Genomic DNA, 25,590 nt, shown 5'->3' with positions numbered 1-25,590 from the left:
TATACTACCATCTTGGAAAACATATTTTAAACAAGTGAAACTAGTTAACATTTATAATAATTCAAACTTAACTACATATCCGAATTCATTATAATATTACACACAAATATCTTTAGCCACAACCACGATAGTCACTTCTACACACTGCTGTGAGTGACACATATATCCATGTGTCTCCCCGTATAACCCAATCCACTCTCGATAATAGGTATCCATTGTTGTCGAGATAACAACTAGGACCATAAAACGCCGAGAAGATGGAACCTATACATTCACGCACTATATATCATATCTTAAATATTACAACAACCACTCTTGGGCTAACAACCACACTTGGGCTAAAAATACATAATCACACCTCAAGGAATACAACTATGGAATTTCCTAACCCTACACACCTTGGTGATCAAGTAAGGAATTTTACTACTCACTACACCCCAGAAGATTCACCCAAGGAATTTTCATACAATAAAATCAGTCATTACATGAATTTCATATCAAAGGAGTCGTGGCAGACTAGGGATTTACACAAGCATACAATCATTTTCAAGGAACCAATGAATCATATCAAAATAAAACTAAATTGAAACCAATTCCAATATCACTACAAGCTCCAACAGGGTATACCGTTTAATACCTAATAATCAATATCAAATAATACAAGCTTCATCATAGTATACCATTCAATACCCATTGTTCAATGTCCATATAAACTTTATCTATTTCAATTTTCGAATCTTGGAACCCCTAAGTTCCCGTGGTAACACCACCACTAATAAATATTAAATTTCTACAAAATCTGAGTGTGGTCGCCATCACATATAACTATAATACCACATGACCACCGTTTAGATTAAACAGTTCAAAAGCATACAACAATACTATTTAACCCTTACGTACATCAAGACAAGTAGTTCATCTTACTTTCCAAGCCACACAGGATACTTTCCTATTTAAGTAGAGGCATATAGTTTCTTGACTCGTACATAAAACACAAATTCATTTACAGATACTGCATTCATTGCATGCATATATCAGTCGCAAAAACTAAATATATAATATGTACTATAGCGACTACGCCTTTACATAAGAATGCCTACGTATCCAATCTTTCAAGATTAGAAACAAGCCCTTACGTAGCTCTTAACCAAAAACATAATTTCCATGCAAAACCATGCTCAAAAGAATCATCATTCCCATTTAATATATATAACATATCATATTCGGAACCTCATATGTTCCCTAGGCATATCCACCACTAGCATAGTGCAAACATTCCCAACAAGTTAAATGAACAATCATTATCAATCATTTGTCTTATTTCAATTTTAGAATTTGTTTTGGAGTTCCTATCGGAACCCTAGATACAAGGCAACCTCCATAACATATACGTACCAAATCCAAACAAGATAACTCACCAAGTATTAACGTGAAATAAAACAATTTAAATATTAATATCATAACATTTACACTTAAAGAAACCAACAGCTTATATCATCTCCAAACTAATAAAATAAGTTCCAATTATTGTCACTATAAAATAAATGAAATTCTAACACTAATGATGCACAATGAACATATAAGTCAAATTACTCAAAAATGAATTCTACTCTATCTTCAGGTCACCAAAAACTATCTTATGAACCATGTCGTTCCAAATAAAAACCACTATCTAAAAGTAGGTTACAAATAGCGTACAAAATGTCCAGGAATGATTGAAGAAGCTCTTAGTTCATTTCTAAAAATATTCCTCAAAATAGGTCCATGCACCTAGAAAGAGGACATGGTAGGTTTTCTTGCCAACTTGTCAAAACAATAAATTTTCCTACATTCATCCAAATGACACACATCTTGATTATTTAGAAACTAGATTATATAGACTTACTTTTTCATGTAGAACTTGAAATCCTAATCTCAGTCCATCTAGAAGAAAACTTAGGTTGAAAACGGTAAAAATCCTGATTTTCAGCAAACTGGATTTCTGACGGGCTATTTTCCGAATAACATAACTCTTTCCACAGATATCCAAAAGCAACGAAACTTTTTGCGTTGAAAAGCTAACACACAGAACTTACTTTATTATGTTTTACAAAAAAATTCAATCTCATTCTAAATATGCTAAAACTAGGCTTGAACACAGTGCGCAAAAATTGATTTATGTCGCACTGTTTTCTGCCAACCAAACTTTGCGATACCATATCTATCTCCACAGGACTCTAAACTAAATGTGTCGAGGTCAATTGGGTTAACAAGTTGGCATGCTGGTATGGTAGGTAGTGTGTTCACCACCACACACTACCTACCAGCACACACCACCACACTACCTACCACACATACACTAGCCACCTGCAAACCACCACCACATACTAACTAACTGCACACCACCACCCTAACTCCACCACAAATCCAACTCTAACTGTGTCCAAAATGGAGTTCGAAGTCAGCTCATAACTGCTGCTCCTAACTACATTGCAACATATCATAAGTTGATCGAGTATTACACAACAAGAAGACGACTAATAATTCTAAAAGTTTTAGCTAATTATTTCGCATCACATTATAGAATAGTTTTACTTGCCTATCTTAAACTCTAGCACATAATCATCTGAAGAAGCATTCCTAGTCCTCTAAATATATTGAGTAGTCAGTAAATCAGATTAGGTTATTAAACTACCACCATTATGTCCTTGAATTGAGTTCAAGTTCCTAGACATCCATCATTTATCCAAAGCTTTTTATGTAGTTCCACATGTAATTCAATTATGCCCCCAATGTTGTTGTCCACTAAGGAATTAGCTCCTCCTTACACTAAGTAGGAGGTGCTTCCTTTTGAGTTGGCTCCAAGTAGGAGGTGGCAAGTACTAAGACAAGTATGTCCATACACTAAACATGCAAATACTATGATACAAGGAACAATTTAAACAAATATGATTGCTAGCTTATTAATCTAAGCTAAACTATAATGCTCCCAGCAAATTCAGAAAGTTAGCTTGTGCCCAACCATGTAACCCAAATTTATTAAGCCAAAACATATTGTACCTAAGTATAAATAAGTTGCCAAATTGCACTTAAGAAAATTCGAGTCCTTACACATGATAGACATTCATGAGCAATGCATTCACTAGCCTGTGATTACCAAATACAACTCTCATCATATTCCATTGCATAATCCTTCCATATCATTTCATTTTAAGAAACGAAGTAGCGGAATTAACAGGCATGGAATTGATAAATATATATAATAATAAAAAAAAGTAAGATGGGAAAGATGTGCAACCTTTAAAACAAGCTCTTTTAATGTTTGAGTTGCTATTGTAACACTGCGCTGAACAACGAGAGTCATTATCTCTTTAAATGCCCTCTCTATTGTACCCGGGACAATACTGTTGGAAAACATTGTGTCACAAACTTAACATTCCCCAACTATAGTACTAGTTAAAAGTACTTTTCTAAAACACCTGTTAAAAGTAAAGTCAATGAAATGTTTCAAACCTCTAAAAGTGCATATGAAAGCCTAACACACTAATAATATTAGCTCGGAGGTATGGAATCAGTGTTGGTAGCAGAGGGAGAAAAAAAAATCTTTAACAAAAAGAAACCGAACAGAAATTATCATACAACAGTGCATAAGGCGATAATTAGAGAAGACTTGACTCACAGAACATGACAATTGAGATAGGGTTTGTTGGGAGAGTCCTTGACTAGAAGGAAGCCTCTCAGAAATGCTTAAGGGAGCCATTTTTTCCTCATGAACCAAAACACCAGGAGCTAAATGAAGTGGAGCAGTGTACTACATCCCCCAAACAGGTTTGCAATAACACAGATCAGAGATTTATACAAAAACCTTAAATATCGAACACTAATTTGAACATACATGCAAACCTGAAATAATAATTGTGAATGACCAACAGGATGTGACTGAGTTGCAACCTAAAGCAGCATCTCAACTTGACTTAAAGAAATGGTCCCATAGTTGACTTCAGAAATGTTCTTTGGCTGGGAATCCCCAATATCTTTGTTGGAAAAATTAGGATTTCCTTCGACTTCCCTAACCCAATCTTTAAGAAGTTAAGTTTGTTTTACATCTTTGATCTTTCATACATCGAAGTTCTTAAATAGAACCTAAAATACAAAGAGAAAATGGAAAATAGATAATTGCATGTGACAACAAACTTTAGTCATAAACTTTGAAACCAAAATTCAAAAGAAAAATATAAATATACCTCAATATCAAACTTGAGATTCATTTTCAGATTTGGTAGTGCACAAATTTCAGAAAGCAAACCAAGAATGCCCATGGTCCAAGGATGGGAGACCGATATCAAACAATACTTTGGCATGGTTCGAGACTGCATCACAAGTACTTAGACATAAAAATAAAGCACTGAAATAACTAAAAGCAGATGAATCTGATTCACAGCAATAATTAACCCATTGTCATATGCCTAAGACAATCCAATTAAGATGCATTGGAATCTTAAATAGTTATTACCCTACAAATAACACTAATAAAAAATATGCCCTTCGATCTGTTTCTGGGACTCTGTAACTAAAAAGGAATTAAAGACGGACACATACCTCAATTATTAACACCTTTCGGTTAATTTCATGGGCATGTTGTACTTGATTTTTTCCAATTGCAAATTTTCCAAGCCAGCTTCCAAGATTTTTCAGCAAAGAATGTTCTTCCGAGCTCGACTTTATAAGCTCAGACCTTAAAAGCACTTGTTAGAAGGGGAAGAAAAACAATAAAATAATAATAATAATACTAACATACTTTTTCATCACTAACTATGATATTAATTAAATGCGGCAAAGGGGAAGCTAGAAGAGGTACCTTGCAGTTCTCATATGTAGCTTTTAAAATCTCCTTATTCAATGCTGTTGAATTGACCTTATCCCAGAAATTTAAGTATAGATCGTGAAAATTAAGCTCGATGCTTGCTCTGACAAGGACGAAAGAAAGTGTAAATCTACTGCCGGAGCACCAAAAGTAAAAATGAGAAGAGAGAGAGAGAGAGGACCTGGAACAGTGGAAATTGAAATATTTAGTGGGCAAAGTGGAGAGAGAGTAAATCCTTAGCTAAAAGCACGGTCTCTAAAATTTTTAGGGGGAAACTGACATTTGGGCGGCATACTTAAATTTTTCACCGAAATATCAGGCGGGAAAATAACGGCCATGGAAACAAGCACTCGTACAGTCGTACTTAGGGGTTGTCAATAGGTTTCGATAACCTGATAACCGATCCGAATCAAACCGATAAAAAATTGTTTGGGTTTTAGTAATTTTGTTTACCCATTACCGATCTGAAACCGAACCGAACCGAACCAATAAGATATTGGTTTGGTTTCGGGTTTGTCCTCCACCGAACCGATATGAACCCGAACCGATAAGATGACATTTTCGTAATATTTATGATTAATTTTGTATATGTTTACTAATTGTGCAGCTAAAATTAATTGATTTAATTTATGATTTAATTGATTTTATAGTTTTCGGTTTGAGTCAGTTCGGTTTCAGTTTGCAATATATCTTATCGGTTCGATTCGGTTTCAAGTTCACAATTTTCTTATCAGTTTGGTTTGGATTTTTCAGAACCCGACCCAAACCAATCCATTGACAGCCCTAGACGTACTAGAACAAAGGCTAGCTACTAACCATGGTTTTCATAATCGGATTGGGTCATAATGGTCCCGGTTTAAACCATTGGTTCAAATAAAATCCAAGTAGTTCTTTGTTAAGTAAACTCGGCTAGGTCGAATAAAAAATAATATAAGAGCATCTCTAGGTGGAAGTATCACATGCATATTTGCCTCTACTATTCGGAATTTCGAGAAAAAACATCTCTAGGTGGAGGCAAATGCGAAGGTATCACACTTGTCTAGCCGCATCCATGGATGTAAATTTGCGGTTTTGGATGCGAATGCGGTGCGGCAGTGACAATGTCACACACCATTGCCAATGTCGTGTGGGGTTTTTGTTTTACTTGTTCAATTTGGTGCGACAGTGGGAATATCGCGTGGGGTTATTTTATTTATTTTTTTACTTTTTTCAACTTGGGGCAACAGTGGTAATGTCGCGCGACAATATCAATGTCGTGCATGGTAGACCCTGCTCCAAATTTACAGCTGTTATTTGCCTCTATCTAGAGTTGGTCAAAATTTGCGGATACTTGCCTCAAATTTCGGCCTCAAACATACAGGTGATACTTCCACCACCTAGAGACACTTTAAGGTTAGTAAAGGAAAGCATTTAATTTGGTTGAGTCAACTTGGATGGGTTTGAGTAAAAACCACCAAATTGAACCGATTTTTTAACCGAATTATGTTTGAACCACCGAATTTACCAATTTTTAAGTTGAACCAGTCGGTTCAAACCGGTCATGAAACCGGATTCTATGTTAAACTGGTTCAACATTAAAATGTCAACCTAGATACCTTCGACTCTGGTTCAAAACCGGTCGAGTCGTAAAACCATACTAACCCTCATTAATGGGCCCTTACGGGTCGTTTGTTTATTTTAAAAAATTGGTGTAGTGGAGACATGATCACATTTTGCTATTGTTAGATTAAGCTTGACATAAAAAATTTTGAGTTGGCAAAAGATAGCTTCAAGATCGCCAAATGGTTCGATGAGTTGAGAAACTTGATGGCCATATCATAATCGATGTAGATCTCAATATTTTTGCCAATTTGGTATATTTGACAATGATATTACGTATCTGTAGGACGATTAAACATGACAAAACAATATTTTTGCATTGAAATACATGACACCAAGCCATCTCAAAGTTTAATCGGTATAACCTCATATTGGCTTTTGTGTGGATGCTTTTTTTGAATATCGATTCCCCATGCATAAAGTATGTAAAACGTGGGGATAATCTAAGCAGTATTTCTCTAGAGATGGCCACAAACTGTTAGGGAAACGATACCAATCAAATCCCCTTCTCAAGATAGCTTATATAGTGGGTACAAAAAATATATTAGGAGAACATACCGCAAAAAACACTTTGCCGTCCTGCCTGCAAAGAACACTTTGCAGTCAATGTCTTGGCGTACCCAATTCCCATTTTCCAACATTATGGTCGAGGGATACCCAACACAAACGTCGAATCGAATGCAATAAATGACATTACATACATCGAATGGAATAGGTGTTGATGACCTCAATCAGTAGTCACGCCACAACAATCACCTATAAATAGGAGAACCATAACTACTTGGCTTGATTTGATCCATATTTATCGGATGAGTAAGCAATTACCTATATCACTTGAAATGGAACCCCCAACACAATATTGTATTCGACACACATCCAAATAAATTGGTCAATTGTTACATACGTACGTTATAATATTAATTTCATTATACTTTATCAAGCTTACTAGCTTAAAAATTACAATACTCGGAACTCTTGAGAATAAACAATGGTTCCGCTTATTTCTCAATGATCAATTGTCTCATATTATTTGTTAGTATTTACAAATAAATATTGTTCCACACGTTCTACAGATGGAAAATATTTGAATTGTAAAGTCCTGAATTATTATTAAGGGTAAACTAGTAAAAGACACTTGAACCTTAGGGGAGATTACGTACTGGGCCAGTCGGATAGACGGTTAGCCTGACGTAACGTAAATTTATTTAACACCGACCGAGAAAACCAAGTTAGTTCAGGAAAACCTCTCGAAAAATTCTAAGGTTTCATATAACTGGCTACTTAGAATATTCGAAAAAAAAAATCGAAAAGAAGATAAATAATACGTGATAAAATAATTCGATACCGGGTGTCACAGCCCGAATTTCTAAACAATAACCAAGTGAATATTTAAAATATAAATATTCAAACATCATTAGGTTCACTTGTTTAAAAACCCAGACTATGACGGAGGATACTATACATACAAACCCTAATAGCCATGTTTTAAAAGAAACAACTTAAATTAAAATAATCCCAATAATTATCTGCCATTTCTTTATTAAGATATCATCCGTCCAAATAAAATATCAACCAAGCTCTCATAAATAAAATTTCCTCACTACCATGTTCTCATGCCATGAAAAAGTAAACTACGTTATTACATTCTTCCAATAAATAATCAGACCTAAACGAAAACTAATAGACTGCTCCAGGCACGAATCCCAATCACACGCCGCGGTTCCACTGCCTTCCACCTATGTTCCCAAGAACACACCCACGTTGCCAAAAACAAAGCAAACATGGGTCAGCAAATTGAATTTGCTGGTATGAGTAGACTAAACACATATAAACATTTCAAATTCTTACTTATCCCACTAACACTTTAAATCTATCATAACCTAATCATTCTCAGCTTGGAAGACAAGTAGTTCCGTCATCTCAAACGGCATAGTTTCTTCCCAAGCAAAACTTTCATTTTATTAAATTCCATCTTATTAACTCATTCTAATAACTCGTTTTAATATCTAAATAATTGAATTACAACTTACCGATATCCGCTGCTGTATAAGGGTAGGACCGCGTCCCTGCACAAAATATTATTAAGTCCTACCCTCCTGCAAAAGAAAGTTAGAACTTGTATATAACATATGTACATATCCTATATGTATTCAAAAGTAAGCCCAAACACACTCGCATAATCAAATAAATTTCTCTTATCACTTAATCAATTACTTTTCTTATACACCCACCCTTTAGTACCTACTCCACGATTTGCACTCCACACATTTGCCAAATCACACATTCCTGTGTGCCTCTCTCCCACCGACTATCACAATATCATAGCCATCTCTGGGCTTTCATACACATATTTTACAGCCTCTTTGGGCACAAAAACTCAGGTCATTCATGGCACATTCAATGAATACCTTAGGTCATTCCCGCCACATTCAAGGAATACCTATCATATCACTAACGGGCCATTCATGGCACAATCAATGAATGCCCTGGGTCATTCCTGCCACACTCAAGGAATACCCAATCCTACATTCCGTTACATTCAAGGAATCTGACTACCCCCATGGCCGAATACCTTAGTTCCTCTTAGGAGTCCACTACTAATCGGTCATTCATGGCACATTCAATGAATACCGGGTCATTCATGGCACATTCAATGAATACCCTTATATAACACTAACGGGCCATTTATGGCACATTCAATAAATGCCCACCTATATATGACATCATCGGTCATAAAACTCAATTCCAAAACTTGAGTGGGAGAGTTAAAAGGGTGCGGTAAGTTTTGTTTACGCATTATTGAAATTTATTGTATATATTATTTCAGAGAACGTAGGAATATCTTGATTCAATTATTTTTTGTTTTCGCGTTATTAATTTCATGAATGTATAAGTGTCATAACGTTGTGTATCGCAAAAGACTGAAAAATCACAAAGCAGTAAATACACGTACACAAGTATATTTATAAAGATCCTAGCCTAAGTCAAACATGCTAGTAGTCCTAGACTTATCCTAATAGACCTAATCATAATTTTAGGAAAAAGTCAAATTTTCGGGTCAACTGGTCAAAGTCAACTCTGGTCAAAGTCAAAGTCAAAGTCCACTCTGTCAACAGTCAACATTGGTCAACCCGGTCTAAACTCCAAAAACCCAAAAGCCCAAATCCTAAGGCCCATAGTCTAATCTAAAAGTCAAAATTTTAAAATCCAAAATAAAAAGATATTAGCCCACGATTTTGGCCCAAGCCCAAAATCGTTTTTGGCTACTGTTCATCTCCTTCCTCTCCAATTTCAACCAACCACCACCGACCACCACACAGCCACCACCGGCCACCTATAATTAAAACCAACCCAGCGGTTTGGTTCAGGGAGAAAAACCCTAACTACCCATATCAACAATTCACCATTATGTTATACCGAAGAAATTCGGACCGAAGCGCCATTAAAGGTTTTTTCAAGCTTCAATTGTCAAATTTCCAACACCCAATCCACCACCAACAATCCCCCTCAACCCAACAACATAACCTCACAACGAAATCTAAACAAAACGAATCCAAACAAAACCAACCCAAACAATCAAAAATGCAGGACGGTTTGGTCACCATTGAAGCTCTTCCGGAGCTTCAACAGCACACCCAATCCTCATCCCAACAGCACCCTATCCAACACAAATCGACCAAAACTCAATCCTATCACAGTTTAACAGTTTTAAATCTCCAATTCAAACAACAATCCCTAGCAACTTGATCTACATCAACACCTCAACCCAAAACCCAATAAAAACGGCTTACCCAAACTCCAGCAGAACAAGCTTATATCCAACGTATATCAATAACTAAATATGATTCAAAATCATCTTTTTATTTCTTAAGTTTGTTTACACCGTACCCCGACTAAGTCGATCACAGCAGCAAACTAACGAACAGTATGTAAAAAAAACAGTATGTAGAATAACATGTTTATCAATTCGACAGAAAAAAAACAATCGAAGAATATGCAGAACAAAAATACTGAGGGGAAACCTAGGTTTTTCCTCGTACCCATAAAACTGTAAATCTCAAGGTGAGGTGAAATAGAAAAAAAAAGACTACTCACTGTTAAAATCGAACAGCCCGAACAGCTCCCCGAAATCGAAACCCCGTCGTCTACTGTCACGCGAAACGATAATCTTCCTCGTTCAAAACCCCTTTTTTTCTCTCAGTAAAACTCTTTTTTTTTTTTCGTTTTGTTTTTCTCCAAAAAAAAAAACTCTACATGAGAAACCCCTATTTTCTAGTTTTTCAAACCTCTCCGAAAAACAAGGGTTTTAAACCTATCTACTTACTGACGGGCTTTTATCCTAACAACTGGATATCCTATTTCTGTTTTCTATTTACATTATTATTATTATTATTATTACTATTAATATTATTATAGGAAATGCAATAAAAAGACGGGGTGTTATACCGGGTAAATTCGCGTGCGCATAATTAAATACTTGCATAGTCAATAAGAGTCTGTCGCCTATAAACCGGAAACTTTAAGACTGGACAAATCATTCGACGACAACGTCGTAATTTCGGTATCGCGTGCGCAAACTTGGGTGTTACACGCGAGAGCGGGGGATAAAAAACCTTGTTTGAGGCTAAATTACAAGGTAAGGGTAGGATGGTCTTTTAGCTAAAAAATTAGACAAACTCAAACCAAACAAATCGCACAACCCCAAATCGCACCCATTTTTTCCCCAATTTCGCACCTCTTAAAACCCTAAGAGAGAGAGACTCAATTCTCCCCAATTTCAGTGATCAAAACCAAGAATTCAAACACCCAATCCTTAGAAACTATAAACCCAAGTGTGAAGCTTCAAAAATTGAGTGGAATTTCGTCGTAGTTCCGCGAAAGGTGAGTTAAATTCGTTTCAAATAAATAGTTAGATTCAATTTCGATAGCTTGAGGGTGTATTGCTGAAATTGATTGTATTGGGGGTGTTGAAGGTCGGCAGTAGCAGTTTGGAAGAGCTGGAGTGGAGTGAAGTAGAGGTGGAGCCGAAAACTAAGGAGGGATCTTGCTGACTCGGTAAGAATTATCTATATTCACTTTATTTTAGAGAAGTTATGTTAGTTTAAACTTGTTTAGGATTTGATTGAGTAATGCATGATTGATAAAGAACACGACAGTAATTGTTGTTAGATTTAATATGAATCGAAGGGTGTGGAATTGGTTGTAGTTGAAATTTGGACTTCGATTGGGATTTTATTACAAATGGAAATTTGTGTGGGATGGGAGGAGAGTGAATATGAAGCATCTGAAGGGGTTAAGTTACTAATAAAATATATGTAAGAACTGGAAATGGCCTGTAGTCAGACTGCCTGGCAGCAGCCTGTCGGTGTTCTGTAACAGTTTGTGGTGGCCTATAGCAGTCTAGAACAAAACTTTTGGTAACTAGAAAGGTAGTACGTTAATAATTACATTAGTGGTTAATATAATCAACGAGTAATTAATTTTTTCAACTTATGTTGAAAGGAAATATTAGTTGTCTTCTTCGGGTTCTAATAGATTTACGATTGGGCTTATATGATTTTATAGGAGTTGGATTTGGTTAAGTGGATTTGATTCGGTTAAGTGGGCTTGAGGAGAATGGAGCTTGCTAAGGTAGGAACCTACATACCAATATATATTCTGCTTATTTTCATGCATAATTTGAATCGTTTAAATTGTAAATAGATAGTTTGCGTATCAACCATGCATGTATATATGATAGTCATGTTTTGCACTGTATTTTCTCGCTATAAACTATATATATATAGATAGCTTTCGTGTGAAATGCTTTTTTTGAAAAAAAATCGGGGTAGCGAGATTTGGTTTCTTGGTTAAAAGAGCAAAAAAAACTGGTTTTGGGAAGGGTTCTTGTCTATTGTCTCTGTAATGAGACAGAAAGATGGATTTTGTAATGCGGGTAAGAATTACCCGGTTGTTTGTAAATATGTGTGAGGTTCTGGATTGTTCCCGATATAGAGTTTCGTTGTTATTTACGATGATTCGCCGTTTGGGAATCATCGGTTGTTATTTACTATGACTGGCCCGTTTGGGAGTCATAGGTTGTATGTGATCGATGAGGGGAATCCGGGAACTCACACATCTGAGGACCAACAGTTTTAAAAGAAAAACTAAATATGTATCTATAGTATTTGGAAATAGCCGGTAATACGAGTATATATATATATTACTATGCTTATCACGAGGGGATTTAGAAAAGGAATTGTGAATTCCTATAAAGAAGGAATTGTTGTCGTATTTCCGGAGACGGTAGTTCGCTCTAGGATTCCAACGGTGGTGTACACCTTTCGAGGTGGTGGGCCACCTTTAAAGGGATGCATCACTGGATGTAGTCAGGGAATTCTTTTTATACTTTTCTAGATAACCATGCTTGTATGTGTCACGCTGTATGGTGATTAGCTTGTGTGGGGTTACATGTTACCTCGATGAGGTTTAGACGCGAGGAGTGAGAGTTAGTCCACTCCTGGATGTGTGTCAGGATCCTGAGCAGTCTGCAGTCGTCGAACGGTTGACCACCGTAAGTTAGGTGACAGCCAGTATGGGGGTCGTGGTCACAGGGCCCACCTGAGCCCTAAAAGCTTTGGGAATTTTGTGTGTACGAACACAACAACGGCATTTCATCTCTCTACCGGTAAAATCAGGAAAACAACGGTGCATGGTTCACCTTTGGAAAATCTTGAACCGAGATTGCCCCTGTGGATCGGGTTTGGGTACCGGTCGTGCCCTCACCATTCTAATAGGATCACGGTGGGCACAATAGTTGTATGATATTTGTGAAAACTATATTTTGAATATTAAAGAAGCATGCCGATATGATTTATGCTAGCTAGTGATTTATTGTATAGTCACGATATTTGGATATTATTATAAAAACCTGCATGTTTTAAATGTTTTGTTATAAGTAGTCTAGTATTGGTTATGTGCGTTTCTACTGGGCATAGTTGTTTGCTCATCCTACTTAACATTTCAGACGAGCCAGTTGCAGATGAGGCTTTTCCTAACCCTAGCGATGATAGTTATGGGGATTTGGGAGGATTCCCTTATGCTTGACGAGGACAGAGTCAAGTTCATATTTTGGGTTGTATAGAGATAGTTTAGTCCATTCTTTTGTTGTATATATTGAGAGCTAGCTCATTTTGGATGTAATACCCGATGTATTGTAGTGTAGTTAATCTTAAACATTTTGGATCTGTATATGGGCATCACAGTTGTGTATAGGGTGAAGATTTGGTATATATATGGTTGTTGGAAGGGTATTATGAAATGTCCAGGTTTATGACAGGTTTTAGGGTTTACGAATGTCGATTAAACAAAGGAAACTCTACGAAATTTCGATAGAATTGGGATGGGTGTCAGCCTCGAGATTCACTCCTCGCCCTCGGGATGTATGTGTTGGGTCTTGGGGCGTGACATAAATCTACTGATTGGTAGATTTGTAATTAATAGTTGTGAAGACCTGAGTTGACAGCTATGAAAAATATGAAATATTTGGCACGAGCTAGATCTTGGAATAGCTATTACCGATTGCTATAATATGACAATTGTGACAGGCTAAGATGATTGGTCGATCTGAGAAGGTATTGCTTACCTCCGTTTGCGAAGTATGACTTAAATATGATGAATATAATTGGATTGTACACAACTACACGGGAAATTTTGTTGAATATGTTGCAATGTGTCATATTGTGATTGGATAATGAATTATTTGTAAATATATGTGCTTGATACAAATCACATTAAAATGAATACTACAACATCTAAACACAAATCATTCTTTTCAAAATTTTGACATAACTTCCTTTGTATTTTTAAGGTTTTTAAGAATATAAAACCTGTCATAATGCATTTTTTAACCTAATCCAATCATTTTACAATGAATCCAACAAATACAAGGTAAGCATAAAGATTTTCTAGTCATTATGGTAAAAATATATAATAGTGTTCACTCAGAAGACGTTATTATATAAGAAAACTACATGAAAGGCTACACGTAGGGTGCAATATGTTCCAATCTTAATGTACACGATACAAAGAACATAGTATGTCGAATCAAATACCAAAATTCATTCATAAACACATGAGTTAAATAGATACCTTTTATTTCTTCTTCATTTAAATCATATACAAACGCATTCCCCGGTGCATTTAATTAATTAACAAGTGAAGGTAAAAGATACGCTGATAAAAAAAAAGGTAAAAGATCCGCATTAAGCGGCTTCAACGTTAGTTTTTGTATCATTTTCCTCAAATGCCCTGGAATTCAAAAAATAATAAAGAAAAATTAGTGATATAAAAGATGTAGAAAAACATCATGCTCTATAAAATCCAAGTCATTAAAAGAACTTTAAAGAACATTCATACTAATATTACACGAATATATACAAATGCCACTTTCAAAAGCAAAGCTTAAATTTCAAGGATAATAAGCCTAGCACATTTTCAAAACACGAATAAAATTAAAGTTTATGCAAACACCAAAAGAGAAGTAAAAGATCAAACCATTTATTTAACTATCAAGAAACTCAAGATCAAATGAATATGTTTTATCCTAAGAACACCAGAACAAATAGAATTTATTTACCTATGGAAAATAGATAGATGTAAATCGCTTTTCTGCCACTACAAATACTTTCTTATCTAGTGCAAGGTACTTTGGAGCTTGCCTCCAGGGATTACAAAGGCGTCAGAAGGGTCTACCCTTTCAAAAGCTTGCTGATATAAAAGATGGGATGCAAATCTTATGTGATATAAACACTCACTATATATCATTGACAGTCACCTTTAGATATAAACCAATAAAAGTAGCATTTTTTAATTTCTCACTCGCCTTTTCTCATTGGTATCGATGTCCTTAGAATAGAACTTATAGGTATACGACATTTGTGGTACAATTTTTTGCATTTGGTGGAAAAAATACGGATATTCTTTTTGAAGAAGTACATCTGGACAATACATGGTACTGTTTGGGACATAAACATACATAAACATACACAATCTTTGATGGTCGTATATGTATCGCCCTGTTTGTGAAACTAAGTGTTGGTGATCTACACAATTAATAATATCGAGCTAAGCTCTAAACTCACGGTTTCCCTATAACAACCAATTTTTAGCTACTTTACAGCTATATAAACTAATTCTTTTAGAATTTCTATGTACACACAACCGAATCCACCTCCACTATAAAAATACATAGCAAGTCAAGCCTCTACAATACCAGAACACTCAAACCCTAGGTGGTAGCAAAAGGAAGTTTCAATCTCCATATAAAAATAAGAGAAAGGAAAAAAAGGAAAAAGAACACCCAATGTTAAAAAACCAAAGTTTGAAAAATGATTGATCTTTTCTGATGTTATACATGGAGCACCCCTTATCTTTTGCAATGGCTACCGAGATGTCAACAATTAGAACTTTAATAAAGAACACCCTACCTTTTTCCAAAACATGAACAATCACCATATCTAATTTCGTACCTTACTTCTAAAATGTAAAGTTAGATCAAATTATTGATCTTTTCAATCAATGTGTTTAAAGAGACCCATGTCTATGGCCTTATGGATACACCCGTAGATGAAGTTCCATAAATCCAGCTCTAACATAACTTCTATTCAAATATCTAACAAGATAACAAATTTGCGGGGTGAACTCTAAAGTGAAATCTCTACAACAAAAAGATGAGTAAGAAGCCACCTTTCAGAGAAACAACCTTTCCCTTCGAAGATAGCTGGTCTATTCCTTCTTTTTAGTTCTTTTTTGGGTGTGATTGTTCATTTCAATCTATCTATGACTTTCTTTATGTTGTGTAGGACGTATTTTGAAGGCCTTAAAAAAAATTCATTCACGAGATGTAGTGATCTTATCAGATTCTACTATTCCAGTCTTTAACTCTTAAAAGGCTTGTCATCTGTGTGTGCGGATATGAGAAAAAGTTGAATGGATAGCAAGTTATAACCAGGACACCATCATAATCAAGTACTATGATGTAGACCAAACCAGCTTTAATACTTCTCGAAGAAGTATTTAACAATGAATCAAATCAATTTTGGGTTCGTTCAACTTTTCTATTCACTCAAGGAGAATACCATATTCTGGTTCTAAGATATGACTACGGTTCAAACAATTTTTCTATTCTTTAGTGACACAAAAGAAAATAGAACAGAAAAAGGAAAATTTCTGGGAGTGGCAGATGCTAACCTTTAGGCAATGAAGTTCTTTACCATCTCTATTATATATATGAATACCTGTCACAGTCCAATAGTTATTGATTTATCACTGGGTTAACTACAAAATGAAAACTCCAACATAGGATATCAATTAATGATATGCAACAGAACACATATAATCAAGGCAAAGACCTATAATCAAAACAAAGAAAGATATGAAATGCAAAAAAATAATAATAATAATAATAATAAAAATGTAGAACTACACTTGAGTTTGGACATGCTTTGACAATTTGTTGATACAAGATAAGAAAAACATATGGACCCAAAACATATACGACCACCAATAGTAATTGATTTATTACTGAGATAATATCAATAGAAATTCTCACACAGATGAATGAAATTTCAACAGAACTCATGTAATCAAAACAAACGAAGATATGAAACGCGGAACCAAAGAAAACATAAATCATGCATGTAGAACTCTACTTGAGGAGTCTAGACATGCATTGATAGTTTGTTGACACAAGATAAAGAAAACATATACAACTAATGCAGAGACAAATATGCTTACATTTCTACTAAATTTCCTATAAAAATTAAGTTTGTTATTGTCAAGAATTTACTGTAAAAAGAATGGTCTTACTTCTTCTGAGCTGCAACAAAAATCAGTTCATTGTGCAAGAAAACCACATCTCTCACAGTTTCCCTACTTGAAAATTTTAAATAAGCAAGTTAATACGCTAGATCGTAATCTCAAGTTGCATTAGTGTGACCCTTTCAAGCCTGTTATTGGTTCAATTTCTGAAACAAGTCAAGCATAAAGAGTACAATATATAAGTCTTAGAATGAAAAATTACTTCAACACATAACGGAATGCATGGTAAATTTAAGAGTCTTACATAGCAAGTCAAAGTGTCAATCCTTCACAATTTCCTACAAACCAAACGAGGATATAAAAAAATGAGTGGCCTGACTTTGAAAAATAAATTTAGAAATCACTAGTGTGTTCAAGAAGCAAAACTAGTGTAACAAGTGTACGTGGACAACTGGATGAAACCCGACCAATATCTGAAACTTTCACCTATCAAATAAATAATATATATTGGGTGCTGCCTAAAAAGGGTCTTATTAAGCTACAATGTAACAAGGTGCTAAAACAGGATGGTCAATTGATATATGTACTAAACTATGGAATTCGGGATTATTAACACTGAAGTTGAAGAGAGAAAAGAAAGAGGCTAGGAAGCTTTCACAGTTGGGTGGGTGTCAACTAATAGAAAGGAAATGTAAATTTGATGTATATTCCTCTTACCTCTTTGAAACCATGATCTCCTTACTACTCAACAGATGTGTCGCTCATGAGTTATGCTTGGCATTGTTCCTGCAGATATAACCAGCCAAAGAACATAAGTTATGCTTGGCAGTACTGATGATAAATCTTGAAAGAAAGAAGAGAGACACAGAGCATAAACTACCAAGAATCAGAGAGAGACCTTTATTGGGGCAATTGATTTACAAGTTAATACATGTTCCTTAAAAGCTTTACTTCCTTTTGCTGTGTTTCTTGTTGCTTCAAGTTCACGTGTTCTTCTGCCATTCTTCTTCCTGAAAAGAACATCTGATCCTAAATAAGTTAAGAATAGTAAAAGTAGAACACCCTGGTTAGTGGAAAAAAGAGAAAAAATAGAACACCTTGAATGTCTTGCTAAAGTTGTCATGTTCTAGACACTACCCTAAATTAAAATTGTAAAGCTACTACTGTGGAACCACATACAAAGCTATAATCATTGACAACCTACAAAGCTTGACGCCTTGCCTTTGCCAAAATGAAATCCTAATTTCACTAAACATACAACTGGTTTAATTATTAATTTATTACTAAACATATATACTGCTTTAATTATCTGCCTTATAAAAAACAGAATCAGTTTTTTAGTGTGATAAATAAAGTGGCATGACCCTTCAGAATCAGAAGTCCCAATCAACATTTTGAACTCACACAAATTAAAGTTAGTAACATTTCATTGAACATTTTGGTGGAAGTTCTGACCACTAGCAAAGTTAACCCACAAATTACAGTCATGACTCCCTTTAATAAATAAACTTGTATAGAATATTTATCTTATTCTCTAATTAATTTCCGAAGGCACAGCTCAGTGAGCTCACCAACAGTTACCGATAGAATAACAATCAGTGACATTTCTAGGGTCTTTCAACTATGCAAAATTAGTTGAAAAAATTAGCTAGAATCCTAGTACCATGGAGGCACTTCTAAGAACATACCCATCACTTCCCAAAGACAACTCAAACTCAACACAATTCCCCGAACTCAATTCACAATTCCCCCAACTCAATTCACTTCATTTCCAGCTTCATCACTTTCAATATTCCATAGTCCATCTCTTTCCACAAAATTACCCCACACCCATCCTCAAATCCGTTCTTCTTCATCTACTAGTACTAGTACTACTTCTACTCCTTCTAGCAAAAGTTAAACACTGAAATCCTTAACATCAATGGTTTAATACTTTTGCGCACTACACACAATTAAAATCAAGTATGGGAACCTGATGCAATTATGCAAGAGTGACACAACACCAGATCCAGAAGCCAAGTAAACAAATTTCGAAGCTATTTGAAGTCAAAACCCAAAAATATATAAGTTCCCTCCCTTGGCAATTGTAAACAGAGCTATTGCCATAGGCAGTTACTTTAAAATGTAAGCAAAAAGTATAACCCCGCCACATGTCACTTGTGCAGCATCCAGTCGAAGAACAAATCATGTTTAGAAAATACTGATAATATATTTTACGTTTCCCTATCATTTTTCACATTCAGGAAAGAGCAAAAATATAAATTGTAATGCCAGACAATTGCCTAATTATGGATTGAAACAGAGCTGTTACCATACTTATTAAGTAGGTAAACTTTTCAAGCTTTTAACATGTGGGAAAAAAACTTTTAACTTTTCAAGCAAATATAATCTAATAATAGTAATGTGTTTATGGTCCTTACCATGGACCAAAAATATCCGATATATCCGATATATAAACATATATATCGGTATTTTTGAAGTCAAAACATCGATATTTCCGACATATATCTACCTTGGCAATATAACTTTTTTTTTTTTTAAAATATAAGCAAAAAGAAACCCCGATATGAAACTTTTATATCCAGTCGATATAAGATATTTCATAGAAAATCGATATATATATTTGACTTTTTGACCATTTTAAATATAAAGAGCAAAATTTCCAATATATATCCAGATATTGCCTATATTATATTTCCAATATATTGTATTACCGATATTTTAAATAGTTTGTAATTTGGTTACCAAAAATGAATATATTTAAATATGGAATATCCGATATATATCGTTTTTTCAAGCAAACATATATTAATAATATATAATGATGTTTTTGGGCCTTGGTCCTTACAACTTTTAACATGTGGGAAAGAACTAAAATATAAATCATAACGCCAGGCCAAGTACCTAGTAGGATGAGTATGAATCCTTCTCCTTTATGTGCCTAGGATCATTTGCATCTTTCTACGCTATTCTCCTGGTAGTACGAATGTCTGAATATGTACCTGAAAGAGAGAAGCAAATCACAAATTGCAATGTGCATCAAACTAGTAGTGTTGGCTAAAACTTAAACACCCGGTCACAAATTTTAAAATGAGTGGTTCACAGTTCTGCTGCGCACACTAGTTTTTTGGTTTTTTGAAAACCTTTTATTCCTATAGGTGTTGCCTGTGCCTTTGGCACGGATGTAATTGGCTGTATGTTTTGCATTGAGTTTGAAAAATCGTACGGCAACGTTCATTTGCTATCAACATCTTTTTTTCTTTTGATAAGTCTAAATTCCATTAAAACTTCAGGATTTCGATGGGGATATAGTTGGAGCTCCCTAGTTTATAGGTAGTCCACACATATGGATTGTTGGTCTTACTTGCTGCCGAAGTTGTGTTGCTGCTAAAATTACACCTAACTATGTCAAAGACTGCTACACTCAAGTTAATGTGGTAACAATAACTACGAATTAAGTTAGCTCTATAATAGTCAGACAAATTGAACACATTGGACGCCTGATTATGCATAACGATGCGTACATAAAATGCAATGGGAACAGCCTAAAAATGATAAAAGGATAATCTTACCAAAATAATTCAAACTAATCACTTCATTTAATTTTTTTGTGAAAGGGAATACACTGCAAAATTGGAAAATGAAGAAAAAGAATGATATAACTTAAATGGAGTTGTTTGGATAATAAATTTAGCAATTTACAGATTTCAATGATACAGACCTAATCGACAAAATTACATTTGCAGTAAACCATAAAAGTCATAATTGTTCACGCTCAAACATTCTATTGAGCTGAATTTTGAAAAATCATATTAGATCCGCATGAATGCGTACACGTTGAAGAACATGTATGAGGTTCATGACTCGCCACCCACCCTGTACAACTGTAAAATAAAGATTAAGAAGAGTTGATGTTATAAAAATTCCAATTTCCAACTGTTCAATTTACACTATCCAATGGCAGATTGGTTGTAATAGAAACAATGGCAGATTGGTAGTAATATAAACTCTATAGTGAAGGGAAAAGTATCTAGTAGCAGTATAACACCGAAATTCGCGACCAATAATAACTTTACGATTGCCTATGCACTCTCCCTTGCGCCTAATCTATAAATGTACATTTCAACCAAGGTGATATTGTACATTGAAACCAGATGTATCTTTTATTCTCATGGATAAAAAGTAGCTCTATGGCAATGTAGGAATAGGTTTTGAAGAACAAACTGTCGAACACATATTCTTTTGTAGTCACATTTAATTTAACAATCAACCCATAAATATAAATCCAAGTAATTGGTTTGTCCAAATCTACAATAAAACTAAGGTTTAACCATATTATTTGTGTTCGCATATATGTCAAGTAGATCAAGATAAACATATATTAAGAAAATATGCATGTTTTGTTCCTGATACACCTCTATTAAAAGCTGGAAATGTTTCCAAGAGTAACCACCAAAAACATTTGCTTTGAATTCTCTCTCATAATTGATCTTAGACGCTTCGATGATCAACATGGATAGTAGTTTATAAGATCTATTCAGATAAATTAACAATGCATTTTGGCAGTGTAACGGGTTTGAATAATCTAACAGCAAAAATATGCTAGTACAAAACATTTAACACAACACACTCAATAGTGTAAACATAGCGAGCGGCTCACTACAAAGGAACTCAGTATAACTGGCTAGAGTAGAAGTCCTCACAATTTTGTATAAGCCTTGACCTCGGAAAGACTTGTGTTTAAACAAAGATAAGTAATAAAACGACCAACAATTTTGAGTTTCATGAAAGTGGTTTGAGTCCATAGGCTACGGTCATGAAGGAGCACATGACAAATAGATATGAACTAACTTAAAGTCTGAAAGTAAAATTGAAAGAACTCCATGGTACCTGTAGATTGAAACTTACTAAGAGTAAATCTGGCATTCCAATTATTTGCTTAAATTTGAAGCAATTCTTTATATAACTTGTGGAAGTGTAGCTCGGCCAGCAATCTTTCTTTGACAAAATGAGTCCCGTGAAGCTAATGAATAAAGAAGAAAAAAATAATTAATGATTTGGATATATAGGAAATGGAATTGGCTTAGTTAAGGGAGATACTTTTTTCAAAAAAATAGGCATTGACACATCCTACATTGTGCTCCTACTTTGTGTGTACTGTTCTACCTTAAAATAGTGCTCTCTTAACCATGGTGCCATGCCAAACATTCAAAGACAATACCTAAAAAACCTATATTATTGCAGACACACTTACCTATAAAAGTCTAGAGGAGGATAACCAAATAAGCTCTTGGTAATTTCACAGTTTATTTTAACCTCAGATTTTATGTGTCAGACTCATCTACCTCGCATGACATCATCTTCTAATAGAATATGTCCAAGCTTTGCTGGTATTCGATCTATTTCGTATTTTTGTTACAACAAATAATTCCCAACTACATGCTAAGAAATAATCCCTTCTACAAAATATAAATTGAATCAATCTATAGAGAAGGCATATTGACACCATTTTATTAAGACCAATAAAAACTGAATTACATCATTTAATCATGCAGTTAATAGTTTCAAGTTTAAAGATAGGATGGGTCGATGACCTTTTAAAATATTGATATGTACATAGGTTAGCGCATATGCCCACAACCATCTACTTAACGAAAAAACCTTAAGACGTCTTATTTGTTTCACACACATAAGGTACACCCATCTATTGTTACAAAACCTAAAAGAAAATTTCATATTTGATTCCGCATATAGAAAAGCCCAAACCTTATTAATTATAATAAGGGGACTCATGATTGAACATAAGAAACTACATTGTAATTTTAAGTGAGCTCCTGCAACTAGCCATGCTAACAAAGACACTACAACAAAACTAGTTGCACTAAACCACAATATAAATACATATTTACATATGCTTACCTCTTAAATATGAAATCCGCTAGCTGCTGCTTAGCTCCACTATGTAATACCTTTGATTCGTTTTATAGAGTACCATACTACAGCTTTGATCAATTTGTAAAAATCATGAGATTAAACAATGTGCTAGAATATATCAGACAACTTTTTCTAAGAAAATATAAAAAACATTGTTCAATCTAATTCTTGGCATTTATTAGTATTATGCTCTTCAGGGTAAGGCATGCGTTAATAAAAACAGTTCCATGTGACGCTTCAATTGCACAACTCTTGGCATCAAATGTGAAATAAGTGACACCCCAAACACATGTATGAATGATAGCCCAATAGTACTAACTATAAAGACGATAATTTATTCAAGCACAACAAAAAAATTAAGATATAAGACCATTTGAAAAAAACAAAAAACGACAAATAGAGTAAACCATCAAACACTAAAACTAAGTATTGGCTTCATGTTTCATTAGAAAACTCCCATACTATAGCTTTCAAAGTTATAAACATAAACAACGTGCCTAAGAGTGTAAGACCCCTTCTCAAAGTTATCTCTCAAGTGATTTGAATTCAACCTTTGATCAACGACCAGGCTCATATGCACCTATAGAAATAGACACCAAAGCTATTCAAGCTCATAAAACTAGCTTTCCAACTATCAAACAAAACTTTGGCATGAGCAGTCGTGCATACACAGTTGTGAACAAATTCTAGGCTGAAAATTGATGGTATACTTTAGTGTGTGTGTGTGTGTGTGTATTAATATATGTATCAATTAGAATTAAATTTTAGTGGAAGTAATCTGTCTATTCTTGCAAAGTTTCTTATCACAATGGAAGAGCTATGTATCTTAGAAGAGTCAAATTAGAGCAACTAAGGTGCAAAAGATGAACAACCATTTCGGATGCATAAATTTTATCTGCAACACTTTACATCGGGTCCATAGTTGAGCTAAATTAATTAGAAGTACAATAGCAGTGTCTATATTAACCACTATAAAATGGCCGTTTCTTAGATTTGAAATACTCACTCTAAGACTCAATGTGGAATCTTTGCCAAAAGGTCTCAAAGTACATATCTACATGTGAGTCAGCAACTTAGCATTTACTCTGTATATGTGAGGTCTATCACTCAGTTCAAGTATGTCATTCAAAAAAATCAGAAGAGAAAAAAAGATAAAATAACAGGAAACTTGCCATTGCTCTTAAGTATTTTCACGAATCACTCTAAAAATTAGTGGAGCTAACTTCTATCCATAAGTCTGGTTAAAGAAAAAAAATTATCTTAACCGCTCAAGTTGACAGTCACACCTCATTTTGGAACCACACTTTCTACTATTTCAACGTTGACGCCAAATAAACAATACATACCAATAGATCAGATACTCAAATTTAAACACAATTCGCAAAATTGGCAAAAACTTACTTGCTGTAATTGCGCTCATTCCCAATTCCCTGAATTTTTTTTTTAAAAAAAGGAGACATGCGAAAACCTTAAATCATCAAAATATCAATCAACAAAAGATAAGATTAAGAGGAAAACAATGTAACTAAGAGGCAACATACAACACAACATGGGCCAACAAAGTAGAACGGGTATAACGTTAGTGGATGAACCAAATGATGACACATTAGTAATGGAGATCACTAATAATAAGGTGATAGACCTCAACCTTCATAAATACCATTCAATATGGCTTCTAAAGAAAAGAAATTACGTGAATGAATCTTCACAGATAGATATGAACTTTACACACATAGACGTGCACAAAAGGAAAAAGAAAACATAAAATTCCAATTGCATGTAAAAGAAAATGCCAAAATATTGGACATCCTTATAAGTCATGAAATAACCTTCACAATAGATCCAACCTCAAAAAGTATTATGCGGCTTCATATCTTGATTTATAACACAATTAGAAAGTAAGTAATGCAATGTGCTAACCTGAAAATTTCAAAAACAAAAGTCTAAATACATATGTAGATACGAAACCAAAAAATGAAACGAAGCCAGAAATTGGTAAAAATGATTTTTAAAATTTCGAGCAACTTATGATAGATATGAATGTATAATTAACTGAGCAATAAAGAGCAAGATAAGTTACTTATTGGTTAGCGATATATAGGTAGGTTGAACTTGATATTTAGGAAGGTTTTTCATCCCTAAAAACTTCAAAATTTCCCCCCTACAAAAAATAATAACTCACATTAGCTAACATATTGCATTGTCATAGGATAATGTGTTCGCATTGTCATAGGATGGGACACCCGGAATCACAGCCGAGAGGCTTAGATGAGTAAAAAGGGCAGTTGTTAGTTAAAACGTGGTAAGATAGTTTGGTAGTTGAATGCTAGCTCGCCCACGCCTCTATGTTGTTCTAAGAGGTTGCTAAAATAGTGTATTGATACAGGTTATATAACACCATATAACCATATATA

General features: G+C 34.6%; 3 long non-coding RNA genes and 1 pseudogene across 6 annotated transcripts; 1 reads left to right on the top strand and 3 right to left on the bottom strand.

Annotated features, from left to right (window-relative positions):
• Positions 1-3,930: 3,930 nt before the first annotated feature.
• LOC147502974 (uncharacterized) lies at positions 3,931-7,083 on the bottom strand (annotated as a pseudogene).
• Positions 7,084-11,162: 4,079 nt separating this feature from the next.
• LOC147502973 (uncharacterized) lies at positions 11,163-13,776 on the top strand. Its single transcript, XR_015220093.1, has 4 exons — positions 11,163-11,323; positions 11,416-11,497; positions 12,008-12,073; positions 13,449-13,776. It is a non-coding gene; the product is annotated as an uncharacterized LOC147502973 (long non-coding RNA).
• Positions 13,777-14,497: 721 nt separating this feature from the next.
• LOC147502972 (uncharacterized) lies at positions 14,498-18,364 on the bottom strand. 3 transcript variants are annotated; one of them, XR_015220090.1, is made up of 4 exons: positions 17,960-18,364; positions 17,291-17,580; positions 16,673-16,719; positions 14,498-14,731 (listed from the first exon to the last, which is right to left on the bottom strand). It is a non-coding gene; the product is annotated as an uncharacterized LOC147502972 (long non-coding RNA). The 3 variants fall into 3 exon arrangements; XR_015220092.1 differs by having other exon boundaries at positions 17,291-17,356; positions 17,960-18,359; XR_015220091.1 differs by having other exon boundaries at positions 17,291-17,353; positions 17,960-18,357.
• A 2,521-nt stretch (positions 18,365-20,885) lies between these two features.
• On the bottom strand, positions 20,886-25,524 carry LOC147502971 (uncharacterized). 2 transcript variants are annotated; one of them, XR_015220088.1, is made up of 5 exons: positions 25,257-25,524; positions 24,578-24,606; positions 23,162-23,244; positions 22,133-22,265; positions 20,886-21,126 (listed from the first exon to the last, which is right to left on the bottom strand). It is a non-coding gene; the product is annotated as an uncharacterized LOC147502971 (long non-coding RNA). The 2 variants fall into 2 exon arrangements; XR_015220089.1 differs by having other exon boundaries at positions 22,151-22,265.
• Between the last annotated feature and the right edge of the window lie 66 nt (positions 25,525-25,590).

Source organism: Coptis chinensis, chromosome 4 (assembly GCF_015680905.1).
Source record: "Coptis chinensis isolate HL-2020 chromosome 4, ASM1568090v1, whole genome shotgun sequence".
Taxonomy (NCBI): Eukaryota; Viridiplantae; Streptophyta; class Magnoliopsida; order Ranunculales; family Ranunculaceae; genus Coptis; species Coptis chinensis.
This window is presented reverse-complemented; position numbering and strand designations above follow the sequence as displayed.